The sequence below is a fragment of the Ailuropoda melanoleuca genome, chromosome 12, assembly GCF_002007445.2.
Source record: "Ailuropoda melanoleuca isolate Jingjing chromosome 12, ASM200744v2, whole genome shotgun sequence".
Classification (NCBI taxonomy): Eukaryota; Metazoa; Chordata; class Mammalia; order Carnivora; family Ursidae; genus Ailuropoda; species Ailuropoda melanoleuca.
Window position 1 is genome coordinate 79,511,353 of NC_048229.1, and position 24,727 is coordinate 79,536,079.

The 24,727-nt window shown below is 50.3% G+C and overlaps 1 long non-coding RNA gene across 3 annotated transcripts in view; it reads right to left on the bottom strand.

The window, feature by feature from the left end:
• The window catches only part of LOC105239251, a 328,945-nt gene that overhangs the window by 213,815 nt on the left and 90,403 nt on the right, over positions 1-24,727 (bottom strand). Inside the window, exon 2 of one of the 3 annotated variants that reach the window (XR_002143499.2) lies at positions 22,002-22,177. The exons of the other annotated variants lie outside the window; for them this stretch is intronic. This is a non-coding gene — a long non-coding RNA (uncharacterized LOC105239251). The remainder of the gene's footprint in view (positions 1-22,001; positions 22,178-24,727) is intronic. 3 annotated transcript variants of the gene reach the window in all.

The window sequence follows — 24,727 nt, forward strand, 5'->3', positions numbered from 1 at the left end:
AAAAAATAAAAAAAAAAGAAGTGGGTTTTACCAAACTTAACAAAACAGAGTGGAACAGTTGTTGCCAGGAGCTGGGGTGGGAGTTGGGGGGATGCTGGACAAAGGGTACAGACTTCCAATTACGAGAGGAGTAAGTTCTGGGGATCTAGGGCACAGCATGGGGACTACAGCTAACGATATTGCATCGTATCACTGAAAGTCGCCAACACAGCTGGTCTTAAATGTTCTCACCCCCCCCCACATAACACATGTAACCATGCGAGGTGATGGGTGTTAGCTAACCTTACTGCGGTGATCATGTCACAATACATACACATACCAAATCACATCATAAACTTAAACTTACAGCGTTGTATATCCGTTATATCTCAATAAAACTGTAAAAAATAAAAGTGGGTTTTACAACTCAAAGGAAATCCAGGTTTGTGCTGGAAACCGATTTCCCCATAATGGGCCAGAAGAGGGTTGCATGGGAGCCTGTTAGAAATGCAACATCTCAGGTCTTGCGGGATCTGAATCTGCGTCTAAACTCAGCTCCCGGTGAGCCCTGTGCATGGCATTACAAGAATATGAGAAGCCCGACTGGGGATCTGTGCAGGCTCCGGAGTGCTGTTGAGCTCAGAGCCGGCCCCTCGGACCATGTGCTGTGTCAGCACGAGCAGGTTCCTTAACCTCAGCCAACTCTGCTTTTACCCATCTGGTGAAAGGCATCCAGGAGCATTCAACCACTTTGATAACCTTCTGCTTCAGATTCATCTCATGGCGTGTGTTTTTGTTCTTATTGCCGCGGAATGGATTACTTCCAAGTTCGCAGCTCACGTTGATAAGTGGTCCTGTATCCCATAGCATTTTCACATGCACCCTGGATGGTCATAAATTTTTAAATCCTGTTCATAATTATCTGAGTCCATCTGACTCTATTTTGCACATAAATAAAATGTTTCAATATGCATTAAACTTCTCAGGAATGTGACTACTGTGTACATCACAGGGGGGTTGTATTATACTTACTGAGAACTTGCTCAGGGCTGATCACCATGTCAGGAAAACACATCACCAAGGACAGAGTCACCAACACCACTCCTGTGTCCAGCCCACATTTGTAGATGTCGCACCCCCAGTGCAACATAGTGTATACAGTATACACTCCGTAGTATAGAGTGTATAGCGTACGTTTTCTTCTCAACCTTGGAGCTGCAAATTTATGCAGCCCGTTCAATTTAAAGGAAATGCCTGCCATATAACCTAACTATAAAGCTAGTCCTCATTAAGTCAACCATCCAAATCTGTTGTACTTTCTAACTGAAAAAAAAAATTGTCTTCCTTTTGTCCATTCAAATGTGTTAACAGATGCCTCCAAACACAATCATTTTATATTGGAATTCTATTCCTAAAGTAGAAAGATGACAGAGGATTAGTTAAATAGGAATGAAGAAGGATGGATGGATGGATGATGGATACATGATGGATGGATGGTTAGATGAATGGATGGATGGATGGATGGATGGATGGATGGATGGATGGATTAGAGGATGGACGGATCACGATGGATAGATGGATGGATGGAAGGATGGACAGATGATGGATGGATGAATGATAGATGGATAGATGGACAGATGATAGATGGATGGATGAATGGATAGGCAGGGGATATACCTTTACCTTGATTTTGTCACCTGGATTAAAAAAGGCTTAAAAATATCTTAGGAATGCTCTTTGCTTTTCTTCCCTGAGGACCACCCTTGAAGACCATGTACTCTCAAAGGCCCCCCTTGTCTTAAACCATGAGATAATTTATCATAATACAAGAGAAGAGCCCTGTGAAGGAGGAGGCAAAAAAAGAAAAAAAAAAAAAAGAGGAAGGCAGGCCAGCTCAATTCTATGGAAGTTGATTGCTTAAACTATCCATATTCAAGTAACATCCAGAAACCTCATGAACCCCTGAGGGAACTAGAGCTTTCATACAACATCCTATTAGGTGTTTGTAACATCCTGTCCTATGCCACCCCCTTGTGCTCCAGGGACATATTGGACAAGCCATCAGTCCAGTTCAGCCCCATTTGTTCACAGAGGCCAGAAAGAGCAGGTGGCTTGTGGAAGGGCACAGAACAAGGGGCTAATCTGGAAAAACCACAAGCCCATTTTCCTTGGCAAACATAAGTAAGAAACAGAAGCTGTTCTCCTGGACGCAGACCCCTCAGACTTCTAGCTCCCCCCCACACACACACACACCAATCACCTGAGAGGCAGACTCCCGGCATGCCCTACCCCAGAAGGCCTCAGGTGCCTAACTACTCCTCAGGCCTCTGTACCGAAGAGGGGCTAGGGCCAGGGCAGGGCGGCCAGGGCTGAGGAAGGAAGAGCAGAAGGTTGGTGCAGCTGAGAGAAGGATTTGGACACTGATCCCTGCCCTCCAAAGTCTATGGTCCTGGAAACCAGGCCTCTTCCTGAGGCCTCTATCTCCAAGTATGCAGCCCATCCCCAGACCCGCTGGCAACAAGGTGGCCTGTCCCAGGATTACAGCATGCCCTGGGGTCAGCTGGTCTTGCTGCCAGACTTGGGAGAAGAAAGGACCAGCATTTGTGGGTTCTTGCTGCAGAGGGAACGTGTTCAGGCTGCCCCTCGAGGCCCAGGGCAGGGGTTTTATTTTGCTCTGGGGCTACCCGGCTGTCTAAGGTTGCAGGCTGTGGCCTGCACTCTCTGCCTTTCACCAGGACCCCCTTGGAAATTAAACAGACGCCCATGGGGGCTGTTCACGCTGCACGAGAAATAAAAATTAGGCAGCCAGGAGGAACAATGGGCACTTGGAGAAACTCCGACTGCAGAAGGCAAGAACCAAACAGGACTCACTAGTAAACTGCACCAGGAGAAGGGGGTGGGAACAAAGAAAGAATCGGGTCAGATTGGTTTTTAAGTTGCAGGAGCATCTGGGGATGGAGGAAGTCAGAATGTGTTTTCACGCACTCTGTTTACGAGAGGAACCTGCACATTTATAGGCCCCTGTACGGTACTTGCCGAATCTCGAGGTTTGTTTTGCTTTCCCAGCTAAATTATATATGTGCTTTATGTGCTGGAATATATGGACGAGTTTATTTGCCGGGGGGTAAGGCACCCTCAGACGTGAAGGCTGGGGGACTCCCAAGAGACATGTTCGTGCCCTTCCCCTCCAGACCTCAGACTGAGGAGCCTGTAGCCGCCTCACGCCAGCACGTCACACCTATGCCGAACCACCAGGTATTTTCTCTGTCATTTGAAAAAGACTTTACTTTGGAAATAGTTGCACGTAAACTGGCCTTTGACCTACATTCACCTTTAACATGTGGGCATCTTAGCGTTCACACACGGCCTCACACTCACACACACTCATACCCACAGTGCCTACCCCCACACGGCCTCACACTCGCTCACACGCTCGTGCGTGCAGTCCTCACCCCCACACGGCCGCACACTCGCTCACACATATACTCGTGTGCACAGTACTTAACCCACACACTCGTGTATGCACAGTACTCACACACACACTCGTGCACAGAGTCCTCACATTCACACACACTCATGCGCAGTCCTCACCCCCCCACACACTCGTGCTCGCAGTCCTCACCCCCACACGGACTCACATTCGCTCACACACTCGTGCGTGCAGTCCTCACCCCCACACACACTCGTGCTCGCAGTCCTCACCCCCACACGGACTCACACTCGCTCACACAGTTGTGTGCACAGTCCTTACCCCCACATGGCCTCACACTCACACACTTGTGCGTGCAGTCCTCACCCCCACACACACTTGTGCATGCAGTCCTCACCCCCACATGGCCTCACACTCACACACTTGTGCATGCAGTCCTCACCCCCACACACACTCGTGCACGCAGTCCTCACTCCCCATGGCCTCACACTCACACACTCGTGCACACAGTCCTCACCCCTACACACACTTGTGCATGCAGTCCTCACCCCCACATGGCCTCACACTCACACACTTGTGCGTGCAGTCCTCACCCCCACACACACTCGTGCACGCAGTCCTCACCCCCCATGGCCTCACACTCACACACTCGCGCACACAGTCCTCACCCCCACACATGCTTGTGCGTGCAGTCCTCACCCCCCATGACCTCACACTCACACACTTGTGCGTGCAGTCCTCACCCCTACACACACTTGTGCATGCAGTCCTCACCCCCACACACACTTGTGCACGCAGTCCTCACCCCCACACACACTTGTGCACGCAGTCCTCACCCCCACACGGCCTCACATTCATACACATTTTTGCTGGACCTGGTGAGAGTACTCTGCAGACAGCACGACCTGCCAGCCCTGCTTCAGTGGGCCTCTCCCAAGCACGACGACAATCTCTGACAGAACCATGGCACAACTGTGAAATTCAGAAAGGTGTCACTGATACGCAGCTGCCCCTCAGCGCATGAGGCACAGTCAGATTTCCCACGGCTCCCGTGACCTCCTCTGCAGCAGTGTTTCCCAGCCTGGGGTGACGTTGCCCACCCGCTGTCCTGTCCAGTTAGCCTCTTTTAATAGGAGACATCCCTCCATCTTCCTGTCTCTCATGACACTGGCTCTGTTGGAAGGTACGAGCCTACTGTCTGGTCAAATTTCCCTCAATTTGGGGTTAGTCTGACATTTCCTCATTGTCTGATTCAGACTATGCTGGGGCAGGAATAGTCTAGAAGTGATGCTGTGTCCTCGGGACATCATATCAGGGACCCATGAACAGGGATGTGAATCTTGACCACTTGGTTAAGGTCAAGTCCCCCCAGATTCTCCACCATAAAAGCCCTTTCCAGTCCTCTAAGGAGTACTGTGCAGAGCATATCCGAGCAATGCAGATACCCTGCTGCAACTCACCGTCAGTGATGTTAGCCTGGGTAACCTGATGTTGTCTCTGAATAGTCTCACTTTTTGCTTGAGAGGAAATACCATATCCCTGCTTTAAATGAAATACTAATACATTTTTCTTTAAAAAAGATAACAGAAATATAATTTTTAAAAATCAGCTGCATTTGCCTCCCTAGGACTCTGAGCTGAGGCTCGCTCCTGTTAAAAAGGAGACGTTTCCATGTGGTTGGGAGTTGTTAAGGACCCATCGGCACCCAGCAAAGACTTTCTCCGTGTTAGCTCAAAGAACGAACCTTATAACCAGACACACCGTAGTGCTGAGTGTGAGGGCTCTGCCCTGCAACCCCCTGCAGCCGTGGCTCATGGCTGTGCCCTTCAGTGCAGGGTGACCCCCACCCCAACAGCAGATGGGAGCTGATCCTCGCCCGAAGCACCCAGCAGTTGGCTCCGTAAGGATGCGTCTGCACCAGGCCTTCCATCGACTTCAGACTCTTTTTCCTTCCAAACGGAGCAATCCTGAGGACTATCCAATCCGCCTCCTACCACGGAATACAATCCTGGGTATTTGCTCCAGCAGACCCTACTATGGAGGCAGGATGGCACACTCTGACCTTCTGAAGCCCCTGCCTGCTTGGAAACTGGATGAAAACTGGATTTCATGTCCATGTTGATCCAGCTGACCTTATTCCTCCATGTAACCTAGACCCCGTACCTTGTTCATTTTCTGACCTCAGTGACTCAGCACTCATAAAACACATTAACTCTGCAGCCTTAGTCTTTAATCCAGGAGCAGGGTCATTTTTTCCATAAAATCTCTCGCAGGGTATGAAACAGATCTTTAACACAGAGCTGCTCTGTTGGGGGTGAGGAGCCCCCAGCCCATAGGCCCCCTCCTCTGTTCTCTCTGTGACAATCCTCAGAGTGCCAAGTGCTGCGTGGAAAGAACCCAGCTGGAGAACCCCTGTTCTACAACACAGAATGGGGAGCCCAGGGTGGTGTAGGACACGGCATGTTCCCAAGCCCAGAGAGGCCAGCACATGGCCCCAAGTTCATCTACGTTTACTCTTGCAGATTTACCAACCACTTAGAAGGAAAGGCATTTATTAAGAAACCATCCCCCTTGGGCCAACCTCCCAGATCACCCAGAATTCACCTAAATACTCCCGACAGCTGTCACACGGCGGTAAGATGGTGATTAGCCCCATGTCACAGGTGAGGATGCTCAGGTCTGTGGACGCCAGGACGTCTGCCAGGTTACCTGACCATGCAGCAGCACAGCCAGACTCAAGGTCAGGTGTCTCTGACCCCACAGGGCTGTGCTCACGGGCAGGGCTGTGGGACCCACCGACCGGGGGAGAAGGGAGCCCCGCCTGTGGGGCCACCTCCTGCCCACTCTAACGGGACCCCTGGGTGAGCTGTCAGGATTCCCTTTTCCTGAATTTAACTCATAGGAAGGAACGCCAGGAAGCAGACGCAGACTGCAGCCCACAGGGTCCATATTCATTTGGAGTCTGGTTCTTGTTTTTGGTTCTGTTCTGTTTTGTTGTAACATACCTCCCTGCACACAAAACTCTGTGACGATGGTGCTCTCTAGGGAAGCTCACAGAAGCACTTCCAGGCACCGTGTGCCTCGAGGAAAAGCCCGGGTGTGGATGGTGGTCCCAGCACAGGACCCGGCACACGGCTCTGGAGCTTGGCCAGTAGTTCAGGGCCAACACTTCACACGTGACCACAGTCAGGGAGCGGTGGGGGTGGGGGGACAAAGGGCCTATGTCCCACAGATGAAGCAGATGCAGCCATCCCTTTCCCCCTTCCCTGGGACTCAAGCAGACAGCATGCCACACAGTGACAGCATTTCGATCCTTTCAGCTAGCACCAGGTGCTCACAAGTCAGACGTATTTTGTTCAAGTCTCAGCTCTGCCAATAACTAGCTGTGTGACCCTGGGCAATCACCTACCCTCTCTGAGCCTTTGAGTGCTACAAGAGCAACTACAAAGGTTTCTTGGGAAAGATTAAATGGGATAACACATGTAAAAAGCTTGGGAAAGTAACACTCAGCCCTCAGTCGATGTCCCTGGTATTAAAACAATCAGCAATCCAGGAAGGGAGAAACGCGTGGGAGAGGAACTGCTATGCTTCAGTGAGACACTGTGCTGGGTTGTACCAGTTCGTGCGGAACCTCAGCTTTCCAGATCTGGAAGTGGTGTTGATACACGTACACTGTGTCCATATGTTCAGATATACACTGAGTCACTGGAGCCCCAGCTACCCTAGCATCTAGTAAGGAGTCTTCATACATAAACACTGTATACACATGTCATATGTACATTGTATTACTGAAACCCCAGCTGTCTTTTAATCTAGGAAATACTGTTCATACATACACAGTGAATAGACATGGTCAGATCAAATTGTATCACTTGAACCCCCAACTATTCTATGACTTAGGAAGCTTTCATGTACATAAAATTTATACGAAATGTAAAATATAAATATATTCTAATAAAAAATACAAAATATAAAATTTCTGTATGTTCAGATATAATTGTATCATTCTTCCCCTGAAGCTGTCTTATGATCTAAGAAGTACTTTTCGTATGTACTCATTGTATACATATGATCAGACACGTCCTGCATTGCTGGATATCCCTCTTGTTACCCTACGACCTAGGGAGCAGTACTGTTCCTACGTGGGCAGTATTTCTATATGTTCAGGACATAAACACAGGGTGTCATTCCATGTATTTAGGCCCTTTAACACCTTTCAACAATATTCCATAGTTTCCACAGTACAACTTTTGCGCTCCTCAGCTCACATTATTCCTAAGTATTTTATTCTTTCTGATGGTATCATCAGAATTGTTTTCTTAATTTCATTCTCAGATTTTTCATTGCCGGTGTATCGGCACACAATTGATTTTTGTATATTGACCCTGTATTCTTACAACCTTGCCAGACTCTATTATTATGATGGCTGAGCCCAAGATCAAAGGAGCCCGTGTCCCAGGATCGTGGAGAAATGCCTGCAGATCACGGTCAAATGCGCGTGAGCAAGAAACAGGCTCGTACTGTGTTCGACCCTGAGGGCTTTTCTGCACAGCAGCTGCTATCACCTAAACTGACACAGCCTCCTGCTGGAACGCCACTTCCTTGCTGGGTCACTCCCCCCCTAAATTAGGAACCTCCCCTTGATTCTCTTTCTTCTCACTTGTCTCCTTTACAGCCTAATTAAAAATTGTCATTCTTAAGCTACTTGTGTCATTGATAAAACGCCCTTCGTCCCCTAAAGACAGAGGCTGCGTTTACCTCATCCATCACTCTACTGCTTACAGAACATAGCATATCACACACTCAGCGGGAGCGCAGTAAATATGTACTGAGTGCGTGAATACATGTTTCTCTCCCTTGTTGGGCTTCTGCTGCCTGTTTGGAGCACTTACAGGTGCTAGGCAACGGCTGAGGGCTTCATGGGCATGGTGCTCATGGAACCCCCAGCACCCTTCTAAGAGGGAGACTCTTCACCCCATGCCGCGATCCAGGAGAGGCAGCATGCCCGCTGGCACTTTGCTAACAAGAGATGGAGTCAGGATTTGAGCCCGAGGTTCAACATACTCCTCCACTAGCCATCCTCTCTGCAAATTAGACTTCCTGACCGTTTCCACGAGAAGATCCGGTTCTACGGGCAGCCCGTCAGCTACATCAACTCCTTGCAGGAGAAGTGCAGATCTGAGAGTCGGGGGGTCCCAGCCAGGAACCACCCAGTGGTGGCTGGAGCGTGGAGGAGGTACCCGAGGGCCGGGACTTTGCTGTCTTTGCCTGACTCCCCTGTGAGGCCTTGGTTTGGCTTACGCAGCAGCAAACGGGCCGAGAGGCTGAAGAGTAGATGGCAGAGTTTGGACCGGATCCAGGTCTGACCTGACTGTTCTCTTCTCCACCCACAACCCAGCACAAACAGGTGTGCCCGGATGCCAGGGCACCACTTACAGACACGGGAGCACACTCAGAACATCCTCAGGATTTACTGGCCACCAGTCTGAAAACACCTCTTGCAAACAGACATTTAAAGTTTTGCACAACGGTAGAATATAAAACGCCCACATATAAATATCTACCTCTCCCCTCTCAGTCTCCAATGCCACATTCACTCTGATTTACAGAAGCATTTCCTTGCAATAGGATATGCTGGGATGTTTGAGCTTAGCTCAAGAAAAAGTGAAGAATGTTAATTTCAAGGCAAATTAATTAAAATGGAATCCAAGCTCTTTGGAAATGACCAGAAACAGTACTCAACGCTTGGTGTCCATCCAGGCAGAAACAGACCCTCCTGCCTTCAACCAGCATGGAGACAACCTCGTTTTGTCCCATTTTCATCTCGGACTTTTGACCCCATCATTCAAGGAGCTCAGCTTGGGGTATCGCCCAGCACTTCTGTTGTTAGTATTCCAGTCTTTCCATCCTTTCAATAAATACTTAACATAGTGCTGAGTTGGTGGTATTTCATTCAGGGTCCCAGCAAGAATATGATGACACATTAAAAAGAGGGGATTTGAGTATAGTTGAACAAAGGGATGGCTGAAGGTGTGGGCAGAATGTAAGGAAACCACGGGGTTAGTGCAAATGCCCCAGGCAGCAGGCCTGTCAGCAGCTCCTGGGCTGCAGGGAAGAGAGGGAGCAGGTACCAGAACTCAGGGAAGGCAGAGGCAGGGTGAGAGCCACGTGACCAGAGCCGTGGCCTGGGGCAGAAGAGCTCAGCAGAAGCAATACCCCAACCTCTCTGCTTCCACCTTCAAGTCCCTGCCATGCCTTGTTCCAAACCCAAGCTGAAGGTGGAGAGTTAAGGAAGCCACTGATGCAGTCCACACCGTCAGCCTCTGGGGGCACGGAGCAGGCTGGAGAGGTGCAGCAGGGGTGCCCAGAGCAAACAGAAGACATCCAGCACAGGGGGTCTCACCTCTGTCTCTTCCTAGATGTGTGCCCTCAACACACCACCTACCCTGTCTGTGTCTTGGTCTGCTCTTCTGGAAAATGGAGACGACACTGTCCCAGCACTGGCGACTTCGTTGTGAGGATTCACAGTGAGCCCTCAGCCAAGCACGGCTGCTGGTCATTCACAGGACATCGTGGGCTGGGGGAGTGCACGGCTCAGCTATTAAAACAGAGCTCATATCTTGGCCCCAGCTTCCCCATGCTCACCTAAGCCACTCTGAGAGCTCAGAGCTAAGTAAGAGAGCTAGAATAATAACAATGACGAGCCATCAGTGACAGAACCGCCTAAGACGACTGTGGCAAGGATTGAATGAGCGCAAGTGTGTCAATCATTTACAACAGCACCTGAACGAGAGTGAATGTAACAGGACTGAAGAAACGGCCCCAAGTTGTCCAGGCCTCAGAAACGAGATGAAGCTCTTCCCACCCAAGGCAAGGTCTATTTCCCTGCCCCTGGAATTCAGGCTGGCCAGCCCCCGGTGTTGGCCAAAAGAGTACCTGAAGTCACAGAGTTTTGAATGCAGGCCCCCGAGGCCTCGTGCTCTCCCTCTGGAGCCTGCACCCACGGGTGGGCAAGCCCGGCTGGCCTGCTCAAGGGCAAGGGGTCCCAGAGGCCGTGAGGAGCCTCCCGTGCGGATGCAGCAGGCAGCCACACACGCTGAAGGAGCCCCACCGGGACCAGAAGGACCTGCCTGCAGAGTCCAGAGTTAAATAAACAGCGGTGTTTGAAACCGCTATGCTTGGGTTTGTTTGTTACGCAGCGAGAGCTCGCTGACCAGGGAAGCGATCAATCACTGCCAGGGGGCACTGCTATTGCTACTCTTACACTGGTAGCAACATCAGTGAGGCTGCTGTGACCCTGGGTCATCTGTCCCACGAATATTTGCACAGTTCTCAGGGCCACTGACTTCCTACATGTTATCTCATTAAATCTTCATCACGCCCCTTCCAGGTCGTGTTGTGGTCTGCGTTTTACAGGTGAAGAAACAGCTCCAGCAAGGGGACTTGACTTCACCCAGGAAGCGGGGAGCCAGAATGCAGGGCCAGAGCCTAATGTTCTCCCACAGCTACTGCTGGGCCTCTCGGGATAGTCACTGTCCTGATCTGCTCTGAAGTATGGCATTATCTGAACACTTTAAATTTTATTTTAATAACTTTGTCATTATAGGATGAAGAGTGACAGGAAAGTCTGCATAGCGTTCTTTCTACCCTCGGCTCAACTGTCCAACTGCAACCCTGTGTTGGCAGGGCTCTTTCAGTGACAAAGGGCTCACACGATGTCAAGACCCAGTCTTTTCCCTGGCCTGTGGCTTTGCCCTTCTGCGTTGATGGCATCCCCAGCAATGTCAGCAGGAGTGACCTGGGTTGTGTGCCCATCCCTGAGCTGCCCCGTATGCTCAGGCAGTGAACAGTAGTTATCGATAGGTCTTGGGAAAGTGTTCAACCCTGGCACGTGATGCAGGTGGTCCACCCAACCCAACAGGAAGGAAGGAAATGAAGGAAGAGGGTCTCCCCTGGGAAAATCAGGATGCCATTAGCCAAACACCAGGGAACGGCAGCGGGGCCCCAGTAGACCTACATAACTCCAGTTCCGGCCTTTGGACTTGCCCCCAACCAAGGACGGTCTGAAACTCCCAGAAGAGGAGCAAACCTTGTGCACTGACCACATCGAGTCCTGGGACCTCATAGGTCAGAAGACGTTCACACTACAAAAGATGTGGTTTCTAGATTTCTTCAAGCAAATCACAACATACTCCAGCACCTTCTCAGCACACTAAGGTGGCTGTAGGTCCTTCCGTGAGCCACCTAACCTCTGTGAGTTTAGTTTCCTCGTCTATAAACTGAAGATATTCATATTGGTGCTCAAGAAGGACCACAGATACAAAATGTCCTAGACAAATGTCTTGGCCAGATTTCTCATTTCTTTTCTACTGCTTTGTTTATGTAGCACTTCCCAAAGTAGAGCTAAAAAGACACATTTTTCCCGTTTGCTTGAATTCCTATACGGGAATCCTACTCACACCTCGGCCTACGTGGTGCTGACACCCACTTCCTGGGCACGTCTCGACACTCTTCCTGGCTTTGGGAATTGGTATTTCTTGGAGGACAGTTCGATTGCTGGGAGAGTCATAAGCAGAAGGCTTTGGCTCGTTTCTATAGATTGAAAGTACTTCTAAGAATCAGGAAAATGTCAAGTCAAATGCTGGCCTCGTGATTGGCCACAAAACTCCAAGAGAACAGATAAATGTGCCCCTAACAAGTCAAATCATTGTAGTGCATAATTTGAAAAAGGGTCCGGAGAGACAATGCTTCCGGGAGCGAAGCCGGAGCAGGAATCACAGCACCATTGACAACCGGGGGTCTCGGCCGTCTCTCTAGTCCTCCAGGAGCCCCTGGACATGGCACCATTCCTGTCCCCATGCTGAAGAGGTCGGAGCTGAGACCGGAGGCCCAAGGAGGTAACCCAGCAAGAACAGGACAGGTGGGGAAGGCAAGACAAGCAGGAAGAAAGAAACTAAGTCGGCTCTAAGTGTCTACAGTCTCCCTTCCTCACTTCCTGTTTCCCTTTGGGAGGCGAGGGCGCAGTCACTGCGGAGGAGAGAAGGGTACTTTTGCAGCAGGAAGGGAATCGCTTTGTGTACCTTGCTCTCTTAGCTCTACGATCGAAGAACGCTGGGTTCTCGTGTAGCAAACTCTTCTCCTTGAAGCAGCTGTCACTGGAATAGTCCTGGGGGGGCCACCATCCAGACCGGCCACTGTCTGCATGGCCGGCAGCTTCACTGTCCTTTCACAGCAAGGAAATACAAAGACCACCATCACATTGATATTCACTCTCTCCTTTCCTCGTTTTGCTGTTTGTTTTACAAACAGAGACGCAGTGTCTGAAAACTCCAGTAACTCAAAGACACACTTTTCCAGTGAAACTGAGCTACTTTCTACTTTAATATCTGAAAATGAAGCAAAATCTTCCTTCAAAAGAATTCTCTTCCAAATGGATCTACTTTCTAGTGGAGGCGGGAACCTCACCCACTCATCCAAGGTCCATAAACACATGCCTCTTTCCCAAAGAACCACATGAGGCAGCTCTCCCTCTGGGGACGTTAAGGTCGAGAATCCAGGAATGGATGCCGGGGCCAGGGAATAAGCAAGCTATTCTATCCTTTACGAATGCCAGCTGAACTCACACCCTCAAGGAAAACCCAGAGGCATTTGGGGACCATTGCTTTAAAGATCAATGGAGAAGCAAAGATTTCTTACCCAAGACAGAAAAAGCACTAATCAAAAAGGAAGACTGCTAAACTATACTTCATCAAAATTAATAACTTCTGTTCATCAAAAGATAACATTTTATCTTTTTTTCATCTTTTCATCGCTCGCTGCACTGACTGAGCGGGCAGGCACCCCCAAAAGATAACAATTGTACAAGTACAACCATAAACCACAAATGGGAGGGTGTGTTTGCAATACACGTATCTGAGCAAGGACTCAATATAGAAAGAATGTCTACAAAACAATAAGAAAAAAGACAAAGCAGTCAAGCAAAAAATAGGCCAAAGCCTTGAAGAAGCAACTCGCAAAGGACGTAAATTGTCCATAAGCGTGTGAAAAAGCACTAAACATGCCTTTCCACTGAGAAAATGCAAATACTGAGATAATACTAACGCCCACCATAACGGCTGAAATCCAAACAGACTGATGATGTCAACTGCCGGGAAACAGCGGGCTGCTGGACCTCTCGTACGCTGCCAGCATGAACGCTGCCACCATTCTGCTTCACCGCGTGTCGATTCCGCAAAACGACATATACAGTCACCTTGTGGACAATCCTATTTCCAGGTGTGTGTGCATGAGAAATGAAGGGACCCAAATCCTTGACTCAGCGTCAGCTCCCACAGGACTCCAAAGCAAGACACCTCATTTCCAAAAAGAGTTAACAGCTAGGGAAAGGGCTCCGGAGTCAGATGAACCTAAAATTAAATGCAAGTACTCTAATCCTGGCTCTGTGACGTCAAACAGGGAATCTAAACTTTACTTTCTTCATCTGTAAAGGGCCATAATAATGGAACCAACTTCCAAGGCTCCTGCAGGGGCACCGTGAGCTAATGCATACTAGGACATGCCACGATGCTTGTCATACAGTCAGCACTTACAAATGCTTACTGTGAGCCTCATCAAAGTTTGAAACCCAGTTACGTTCACTCTACAAGACAGAGTGAATTCAAGCTATTTCTAGTATTTTATATGCACGGCTCTTCTTCTGTTTCTGTTTTTGAGAGTTTAAAAGAAATTCATCTGTAATTCTACTTGGAACAAAGGATGCTGGGGAAGGTAGTTCTTGGGACATTTGATTGTGCCAATAGCAGAAAAAATACTAAAACACTGACTGAAAAGATTGTTTCATTGATCTGTCTCTACAGAGACCACAGGCTGTGAAAGATAGGTTATTCTCGGAGCTGCAAATTCATTTCATCTCTCACAAGAAGACTGATTTATTCCACAAGTTTACCCCAGACTAACGTGGAGCAGAACTCAGTTCCTCTCCGTGAATACTTTTCAGGTCCTCTGATAAGCACGTTTTATATTTGGAGGCTGGTCACCTTGTCTTTACTGTTACATTCTTGCCTCCTTTGTTTATTGGCGTACGGGAAAGACTATAAGCCTACTGAACATTTCTTCTTTTTTATGTCTTTCATGTCTTATTTTGAGATCAAGAACGGGACGCGTCCATGGAGAAACTGCCCCCCTGCAGGGAAGGTAACCCTATGACAGCTGACACCTTTAATGCAGCCCCAAGTACCGGTAAGCAGCCTGCCTGGGAGTGGGGGGCAGGTGTGTCCTTTGACAGAGGGCACATTAGTTCTCTCTTTTTTTTCTTTTCTTCCTTTCTATCTTTGGCCCCCGCATCTTCACTGGTGTTACCTGGAGAGAGACCAGGCCAAGAACACGTGCCGGCTTCATTACAAAGGCACAGACGAAGCTCGAGTCACAGAAGCATGAGAGGCCCAGATGTGGCGGTCTGGGCTCCAACTCAGCTCCCACAGTTCACTACCTGGCGTGGGACTCTGGACACACAAGGGCACCTCTCCGAGCCATGGTTCTATCTTCTGTAAAGGTGGTTCCTGTGCCTACCCCACAGAGTGTTCAAGACACTTGAATGAGACACTGCTGGTCAAGTGCCACCAGGCCAGGCCTCAAGAAGCCATAGCTGCTAGGAATATTCAAGTTCAGATTGGTCAATACTTCAGAAAGGTAAGACCATCACTTTCTGCCTCAGTGGAAGCATTAATTTATACTACATATCCTGACTAATGCGTGAGTTACTTTTCTCTGTGATAAGGTGGATTGCCTGTCAGGAGGCATTCTGGTGCGATAAACAGAATGCTCAACTAAAGATGGTTTAAATGATTAAAAACATGCAATTGTATCACATTTTTTAAAAGCCCGTAAGTAGGTGGTCCTGGGTTGTTTTGGAAACACAATAATGTCATCCTTGCCCAGGCCCTTTGCATCTTTCTGCTCTGCCCCCCTCAACTTTCCACCTTCATGTTATCACCTCATGGTCCCACAGTGGCTGCTGCAACACCAGTCGCCTCAACCACATTCAGTGGCAGGGCCAGGACAGTAAAAAAGAAAAGACTCTCTTCTCATGACTCTTCATATGACTTCTTTTCCTTTATCAAGGAATAAAACTCTTCCCTGAAGTTCTCTGCTGACTTTCCTCCGGCTTACTGACCAGAATGGAGTCACTTGGCACCCCTGGCGTCAAGGGAGACAGAGGAAGCACCTATGTGGTGCACGCAGGCCTTTGCGGCTGGAGAAAGGCACAGGTGGGGACTCGGATACCCCAGAGCTTCTGCCACAGGGTGTGGGACTGTGGTAAGCGGATGGGGGTCTCCAGCCTGTGCAGCTGAATGAACTGCGTGTTGGGAAGAAGTGTGGCACAACTCACTCGTCCCCCTGCCGGGTTCTGGCCTTCCTGCTCCCTTCCACTGTGAGCCGGAGCAAGCACCTCGCCTCTGAGTCTCCACTCAACTATGAGAGGCTTGAGCAACCTCCCAAAGAAACAACAGAAACTCACGCCGTTGCTTTTAACCACATAAGAAAAGAGAATAGAGTACCGGTGAGTGAACTACTGACGTATCACACCTACTATTGGCAGAGCAAGCTTGTTAAGACTTCTGAGAAGCAGAGATTCTCTGTGGAGCTGAGTGGAGGGTGCTTTCAGACAAAGAATGCTTTCGACAGTAGAGAGACTTGAGCTGTGTGTTGAAGGATGGGTTGGCTTGGAACAGTCAAGGGAAGTGGGAGTTCCCAGCAGAACAGGGTCAACAAAACAGTGGAGGTAGGCAAGCCCAATGTTTGTTTGGAGGTCAGGAAAGAAATGGACTTTACCTAAAACACTTTTTTCAGTAGACTGTTTTGCCCAAAACTAGTCGCCCAAGATGTTAGAGGAAAGACGTGATTCCGTGGTCCATTACATCAGCTCTATTACACCACACTCCAGCCCAATACACCCAATAAAAACATATATATAATGCAAGCCACATAAATAATTCTAATTTTTTAGTAGATACATTAAAGACATAAAAAGAAATAAGTGAAATATATTTATTTAACCTAATATACCCAAAATATTGTCATCTCACTGTACAATCGATCTCAATTCTTCTTTTTCATACTGAGTCTTAGAAAACCAGTGTGTGTTTACGACTACAGGACACCACAGTGCAGACCAGTTAGATTTCTGGTCGGTGGTCACACGTGGCTGGGGGCTGGAGGCAGCAGCTCCAGCTCCTCCCGGAGACCTGCATACAGCAACTTCCTCCTCTCGGTTCCCTTCCTTCCCCACTTCCTTCCCCACTCCTCCCTTCCTCCCTTCCTCCCTTTCTTCCCTCAGCTCTTCTTGCCCCAGGAACTAGTGCTGTAGAGAGCTCGCACACAGTAAGAACTGCCAGCTAGCACATAGCTTCTCATGCTTTCCCTCGAAGTGTCTCTTCCCCCACCCCCACCCCCGTTGGCAGAGAGCAAGGAAGGACCTTGGAGCCAGTGGCTGGGAGGTATCCGTGATTTCCCCTCAAGCCAGGCTGTTGCCAGTATGGAATTTCTTTGAAGTCTTCTGTTTTATCTGAAAAAATTATGGAGATCCTACATTCTACCCCAAAATATATCCATGTTTGTTTGCACACTGAACGTGTTTCAGATTACTCAGCATCTAGGGAAAACCAAAGCCTAGTATGTTTACGTTGTAATTCTCTTGCCCGTCTCTCTATCCTTGGGGTTAGGTGCACATGATTACCTGCCCAAGCCTCCCTCCAGCTCTGGGTGCCCACGACTTTCTTGAAGAATTAACTTGGATGGTCCATTCCCTTGTGTCTCAGCAACCCATGAGCCTGTGTCAAGTTTTTGTTTTGTTTTTTATTTTTCTTAACCATTCTAACCTAGGATAACCCACTACCTGGAGACTTCAGGTAACAATCTTCCAACTACTCCCTTCTACTGCCAGTAACTCTCCCCACCTGTGCTGAAATGTCCCCGGAAATATTCCCTAAAAGTACCTCCAGGAAATTCTTCCTCCTGGAAGAGGAGTGGTTCCTACTGAAACCACTTGTGAAAAACCAACATTTTGACAGACATTCCCAGTATGATCATAAATTTCTAGTCTCTATTAAAGGATCACCAGTATTAAAGTGGTAAATTTTATAATCATTACAAAATGTTTATATATAAATACATGTATTTTATATGTATAAATGTGACTGTATTTATTACATACATTATATGTAGAGTATAAAAACTGTTGTGTAAAAGTAATAAAATACAATAAGTGTATAAAATAAAACAAAATTTTTTGAGCAACTGAGAGAGAGCAAGAGGGGGCCAGGAGCAGAGGAAGAGAGAGAATCTCAAGCAGGTTACACGCCAGCATGGAGCCCAATACAGGGTTGAGCTCACAACCCTGAGACCATAACCTGAGCCAAAATCAAGAGTCGGATGCTTCACCAACTGCCAGCACCCAGGTGCCCCTATAAAATAAATGTTTTTTAAAATAAATAAAACAAAAATATATAATATACTAGAAATGCGGAAATTCTATTGTAAGGACATAATAATATAAAATATAATTATATAAAATAAATAACTGTGTTTAAATAATGGAATTATAAAATTACGTTTAAATTTTTTCAAGCTAACCACTAATAAAGATACGAACAACTCCCTTTAGCCTAACGGACCCAGGCACTGAGGTGGCCACAGGCTCCCGGGAAGCACACGGTGGTCTGTGCCTCGGCAGGAGGCTATCCAGACCGCGGGGGCCTCAGAGACTCCCGGAGGGGCTTCCGGGGCAGGCAGGGGTTTTCTAAGATCACCACAACGGGTCCATGCCACAGGCTCTTCTTGTGGGTGTGATGCTGACACGCCTCCCATCCAGGGCTGGGATGCCCCCTCCTCTCGAACCTGGGGGGAACTTGGCGACCGTCTCCACCAGGAAAGTATGATGGAAATGACCACCAAGACTAGACCCTGACAGTGCCGTTCACGTCCACCTTGTACGTCCAGATGGCTGCTCTGTGCTGAGAGGAAGTCCAAGCAGCCACAGGAAGCCCAAGGGCAGAGGGTGGGCTAACAGAGCGCTGCGGAGGTCCCCGGTTAACGGCCAGCATTACCCGCCACACACGTGAGTGAGCCAGCCTTGAGATGTCCCAGAACCCAGCCATCAGTCACCTGCAGCTTTCAAGCTTCCCCGGCAGACACCATACAGAGATGAGCTGTCCCGAATGGCAGACTCATGAGCAAGAAATGGATTAAGACAACAACAAAATCAAAGTGACACCACACACACACACCCACATGCACACACACTCACACTGTGATTATGAACAGCATGTCCCTTGCATCTGCTCTACACACTCCTCTTAGATGAGCTCATCCATCTCACAACGGTCTGAAGCCACGACCCAACCCCGTATCACCAGTTCCCAAATCATGCAAATTTCTTCCCAAATTTGCAGCACATTCATTTGGCAGCAGAGCCGTCCCTGAAGAGAGTGGTGAGGCTGGTCAAGGCTGCCTACCCATACGGTTTGCTGAAGAAACTCCATGAGTTCCATTACCCAGAATGCCCAGGATCCCACGGGGCTCTTAATGATATACAATATAAGCAACGATTTAACATTCTAAAATCCAACAAATCCTGAGTTCTGAAACAGATATGGCCCCCAGGGTCTCAGATAAGGGACTCAGATAAGGGACCCGTAGGGTAGATTGCTCAGGTCATAAGCCCCAATTGTGAACAATGGAAAACAACAAGCCAGCTCACACTCACTGGGGCCATGCTGGCATTTCACGTGGGTCATTTCATTATTGCTCATGTCAACCCAGGGTCAGCAAACCGAGCCCATGAGGCCACAGTGATGCCGTCCAGCCTCCAGCCGTGCTCAGCTGGGGGATCAGCAGCCTGGCTGCCTGGCGGGGGCCAGATGCACACTCCCAGGCTTGGCACCGGTTGTGTTTCCCAAAGCCTGTGCCCTCACTCGCTGCTGCCGACATCAGGCTCCACATTAAACACCAGATTAGAGCTGTTTGTCACAGGATTTGCAGGGCTTTCCCCCAGCAGCTGAACGAGAGCCTGCATCTCCCGGAACATCTAACACAGCTGTCATCAGGGGCTCTCTCAGGCCGTGAGCACACAGCTGGGCTTGGGCGGGGACAGCCAGGACAGTGAGTGAGGACTGGGCCAGGCATCCCTCTGCCAAGGAGGAGGAGGGGGATTCTTCACGCCGAAAAACTGCCCGTGCCTCACAGCCCTGGAGTCTTCGGCCACTTTGCTCCTGAAATGCTGTGCCTTTTGCAAAGAGCTGGGGTCCCCAACGCATGGCTCTGGCTGCAATCCCAGCCCCGCTCCTTACCTTGGGACTTTGGACAAGGCACTAAAACTTGTCGTGCCTCAGTGTTCCCACCTATGACTTGGGGATGCTAAAAACCGTACTCACGCCACGGGGCTACCGTGGCATGGAGACACCAAAGGACCAAGAAGGAGCCAAGAAAGCTCGTGGATGCTTTATTCAAAGTGTCCCCAAAAATGGAAACGTCCCAAGAGTGTGTCAGCAGGGGATGTGTAAACACACCGGGGCATGCTCTCACAACAGAATTCTGCGCAGCAAGAGAGGGGAGCAGACTGGCCACACCCCAGCACACGGACAGATGTCAGACTGACAGCACGTGAAAGAGGCCAGCACAGAGCAGGACCTGCCGCGTGAGTCCACAGACATGACGTTCAAGAGCAGCAAAGTGAAGAGCGTGGAAGTCGGAGCCGCAGTGAGCGGGGGTGAAGGGCGCTGACAAGGAAAGAGGATGAGGGTAGCCCCGTGCATGCCGGGGGTGGGGGGCTCTGTGTGTCTCAGGGGACACATATGTAGCACCTTGCCGAGCTGCACACTCCACAGGTGTGCACTTGATTACATTTAAGCTATGCCTCGGTTAAACACAAAAACAAAACTATCGTAGGCATTCGAAAGATGGCAGCTTAAAGAACATTTGCATGTGTCCCTCCACTCAGGGACGGCCTTTCTTCTAAGACGGGCTACTGTAAAAGTGCTGGTGATTTTATGCCCTAGGGTTTGTCATTTTTCTTGACTAAGTAGGGTTCTCTCTGGTCGGTTTGCTTGTGCTTTCTGGCTTGTCTTTGGTTTTGATATTTTTTTCTTTGGAGGGAAAAAGAGAAGTTGGGGAGCGGGAGGGCAGGAAGGGGAGAGCATGAGTGCTGGGACGGTGCCAACGTAACCAGCCGCCTTCCAAGACACGTCCATCAGCAAACGCACCCTGGAATTTCCTCTGCGAGTGCTTCGGGGCTCAATTTTTCCACGAAACCCCGCATTCCAGGAGGGGACCCAGAGCCTGCCCAAACCCAGCTCCATGGACAAGAGCCACCTCCCACTGTAGGACCTTGGCAGGCCCGAGAAACGGCACCGAGACGCAGAGGACGATGGCTTTACTCTGTCCCAAGAATGGGTGGGTCCGGCTTGGCTCAGAGTGAGGCCCGGAACCTTCCCTCCCTCCAGGCCAAAACACCTCCCCGTGGATTTTTTAAACACTGCTTTGTTTATCTAGAAGGCTGGCCGAGGCAATGCTGAGACGGGTGGTTTTGAGTGGACTTGCTTCTCACATCCCAAGCAGGAATCCTCTGTCCCCTCTCTGCAGGTGGCCTTGGCAAGGGTGAAGCAGGGCCTGGGGACACTGGACCTGCTGCCCCTGGCCTGAGCTCACAGCAGTCCTGGGAGGGGGCGGCCCATCTGGACCCGGCTGACTGGGGCAGCTCATCAGTGTGCGGGCCAGCCTCTGTCCCTCCTCTCCAGTCTGGCTGCCACGGCCCAGGCCTCTGACGGGTCCAACACAACACGAACATCTTATTCAGGGAACCCAGACCCCATGCTGGCACTCAGCCCATGCTAAAGAGACCAAAGGGCCCTTATGGACACCCTGGGACCACTGATTCAGGCCATGACGACAGGGAGGGGTCTCTGGGGCAGAGACAGGTTTCAGCCACATCCACACTGTGCTGTGTCCAGAGCCTTCCACCCAGTATCCTGAATGTTTACTTGGTGCTGCCACTGTCACAGGCCACTGTGTCACCTTACCCTCCTGCTCAGCACTGGGATTCGCCTGCCCTGTGGCACTCTGTGCACAGCTGGTCTGCCATCTCCAAGCCCAGCCGCCTGCTGCACAGCGTGCCGCTCCCCCCTCCACCGCCCAGCACTCCCCAGAAGTCTCACCAACTCTCCCCAGCTCCCCCTCCCCCACAAACCCCCTCACCTTCACCCCCACGTGGACGCATGAAATGCACGGAAGCAGAGCCACTGGTGACATTCAGCTCCAGCGGACGCTGCGACAAATGATCTCAACCCTCGCAGCCTAAGACAGCACAGCTTCACGGCCTCCAGTTCACTGTGGAAGGCAGACGTCCAAGACGGGCCTCAGCGGGCTCAAGTCAAGGGTAGGCAGGGCCGGACCCTTCTGGAGGCCCCAGGGAAGAACCTGTCTCTTGCCTCTCCAGAGTCCAGAGGCACCTCAGCCTTGGCTTTTGGCTGCATCATCCTGACCTCTGCTTCCCTCATCATGGTCCCTCTCTGACTCTGGTCCCGTGTGCACCTCTTACCGTGTGATGACACTGGGCTGGGATCATCCAGGACCATCTCTCCACCTCAGGGTCCTTAACTTGCCCACATGTGACAAGTCCCTTCTTCTGCACAGGGTAACACATTCATAGGTTCTGGGGACTGATGGATGTCTGTCAGGGAGGAGCACGCCGAGGGAAGTACACACAGACTTCATCTGTCCAAGCAGAAAGAAGCAGCATGAGCTCCCAAAGGTCTGCACCGGGTTATACTTTGTCCAACAGAGCACGAGGGTCCCTATCTTCCCACCTTCCTTCCCTTCAGCACCCCCTGCCTTCCCTTCAAGAGCCCTCCTCAGCCCGAGACCTGGGAGACCCCAGTCCACTCATCTCAGAGGATAACCGCCTGTGAGAAAAATTGGTCTCCAAAGGGTAAAACATGAAAAAATATAATACCCAGTGCTGGCGAAGACATGGCAAAAACAGCAGCCTCCTGTCCTGCCCATAGGAACAGAAAGCAAATTGGCAACCCGTCCCAAGAACCCTGACAATACTTGGACATTCTGATCCCCTAATTTGTTCTGGCAAACTCTGCCAGGGAAGTAATCCCAAATACTTCACGTGGGAAGTGCTGAATAAACAGTCACTCAGCTGAACTGAGCTGGACCTCAAGGCAGCAGGAGGCTGGAAGAGGAGGAGGGGCAGAGGTGAGCTTCCAGCATGACTCACACACCCTTCAGGAAAATAACCAAATGTTAGAGCACCACAGGGCAGAGAGCAAGTACAGGGCTGAGGAGGGACATTCCTTCCTGTGTGGTGGGTGGCCGGCCGTCATCACCCCTCCCCCCATCAGAGCCCCCCGCCCCAGCTCTCCTCTTCCCCGCGGGGCAGGGTCAGGGCCGCTACTTTCCAGCAGAGCAAATCATAAACACCAGAGAGAGAGGGGAAGGTGAGAGCGAGAAGAGCCCAAGTCGCAGGGTGGGAGAAGGAGGCCGTCAGGAGTGTGGGAACAGGGCAGAGGGAGCTCCGCAGTGACTGAGTGCACTGGCCCGTGCCAGGTCCCTGGGGCTCAGACTCTCCTGGACACAGCTGCTATTCCGTGTGCCAGCACAGAGCAATCACCTCCCACCCCGGGACTCACAAAGTGGATCTGATCGCGGCTAACTGCCCTTCTAATCAAAACCTAGGCACAGTGAGCCCCTCTGGCGGAGGAACAAAATACCATCTTCCTCCATCCTGCTGCCTGGAACATGGATGGGCTGGCCGCCATCTTGGTGCATGGGGGCTGCGTCCCGGGAGGGCAGAGGGCTGAGCCGGAGGGCCCAGGCCCCCAGACTGTACAGCAGCAGCGCCCATCAGTCTGGACAGCCCACAACACAGGCAAGAAATCAATGTCTCTCATTGCGAAGGCGCTGTTTTTCCAGACTCTATCACTCATTGCTGAATCTGATCCCAACTAATACAATGGCCAGTAAATAACAAAAAGATAATACCGTCATAAACATCATGGTTCTAATAAAAATTACTATAATTGTGTAATTATAATGACATACAGATAGAACATCATATCACTCTTAGACTTGAACGACCGTGACCCCAGGGCCCCACCTCAGGGAGCCCCACACTTTGGGGCACCTTCCTCAAAATATCCTAAACTCCCTCCAGTGGCTGGGACCAGCCTGCTAGGCAATGCCATCCAAGCCATGCGAGCCCCGGTCCTCATTCCCACCCACCCTCCAGGCTTCCACATGAGAGGTCGACCAGATGCTCTAAGGAGCTTGGGGGCATGCACCTCTGGGTTATCCCAGGTTCTATGGCCGTGCCTGTGCCTCTGATGAGGCAGTATGTGTCAGCAGGACTGCATGAGATTGGGCCACCAGGATGAAGTTGACACTCTGATTTGGAGTCATTCATATTGTTTATTAAGACACAAGCCCAGGAATGAATATCCATCTAGAGCCCCACACATCCTACAAGCTGCCCCACCATCACTATTATTAAATGCTAGTAATTACTGCTAGAAACAAAGAGTCCATATGAATCCAGAACTCCAGAGTAGCAGAGCTAACCCCTCTCCCAAAAGGTGAGGTACCTGGGAACCAACTTCCTAGAGCCAAGTGGCCCCCCCATCGGGGTCCCACAGCGTCCCACCCCTGAGGAAGCAGAAAGCCATGCGTGTCCCTCTCCGCCTCCCTCCTGCCCAACCCCCATCTGACAGGCTTCTCAAAAAGGTAAGCATCTACTGTAGCACCCCTCTCCGAGTCTCTCTCTTTACATCTCTGTTAAAAGAGATGGGTTGGCGCTTCGGAGCCCAGCAGACAGCAAGGAAGCAGACACACACAAGAAACAGCAACAGGGGCATGCCGCACACATTCTCTCCTCGGTCACACGGCCAGCCTACGAGTGAGTCTGCCCACTTCCCCTGGTTTGCCGGTGAGGAACCCAAGACCACCTGGAGGACGCAGGAAAGCCCAGATATGGCAGGAGGCTGTAGCCACACCCCACACAGGGGGCCAAGGAGGAAGGAGGGAAGGGGAAGGTGCAGGGAGCACGGTGAGCAAACAAAATCGTGTTGACATTGTTAAAACGTTTCAGCTATGCAGCAAAAAGCTGATTTGGCCCCTCTAACTAGCTCTGCCTCGAGTCACCAAGGGAGGGTGTCTGCATTCCATTCTCAGACCCCAGCCCCCAATCTGCCTGAGCCGTTGGGAGAGAGCCTGGGAATTGGTATTTTAACTCCTAGGTGACTCAGCTGTGCCGTCAGGGTG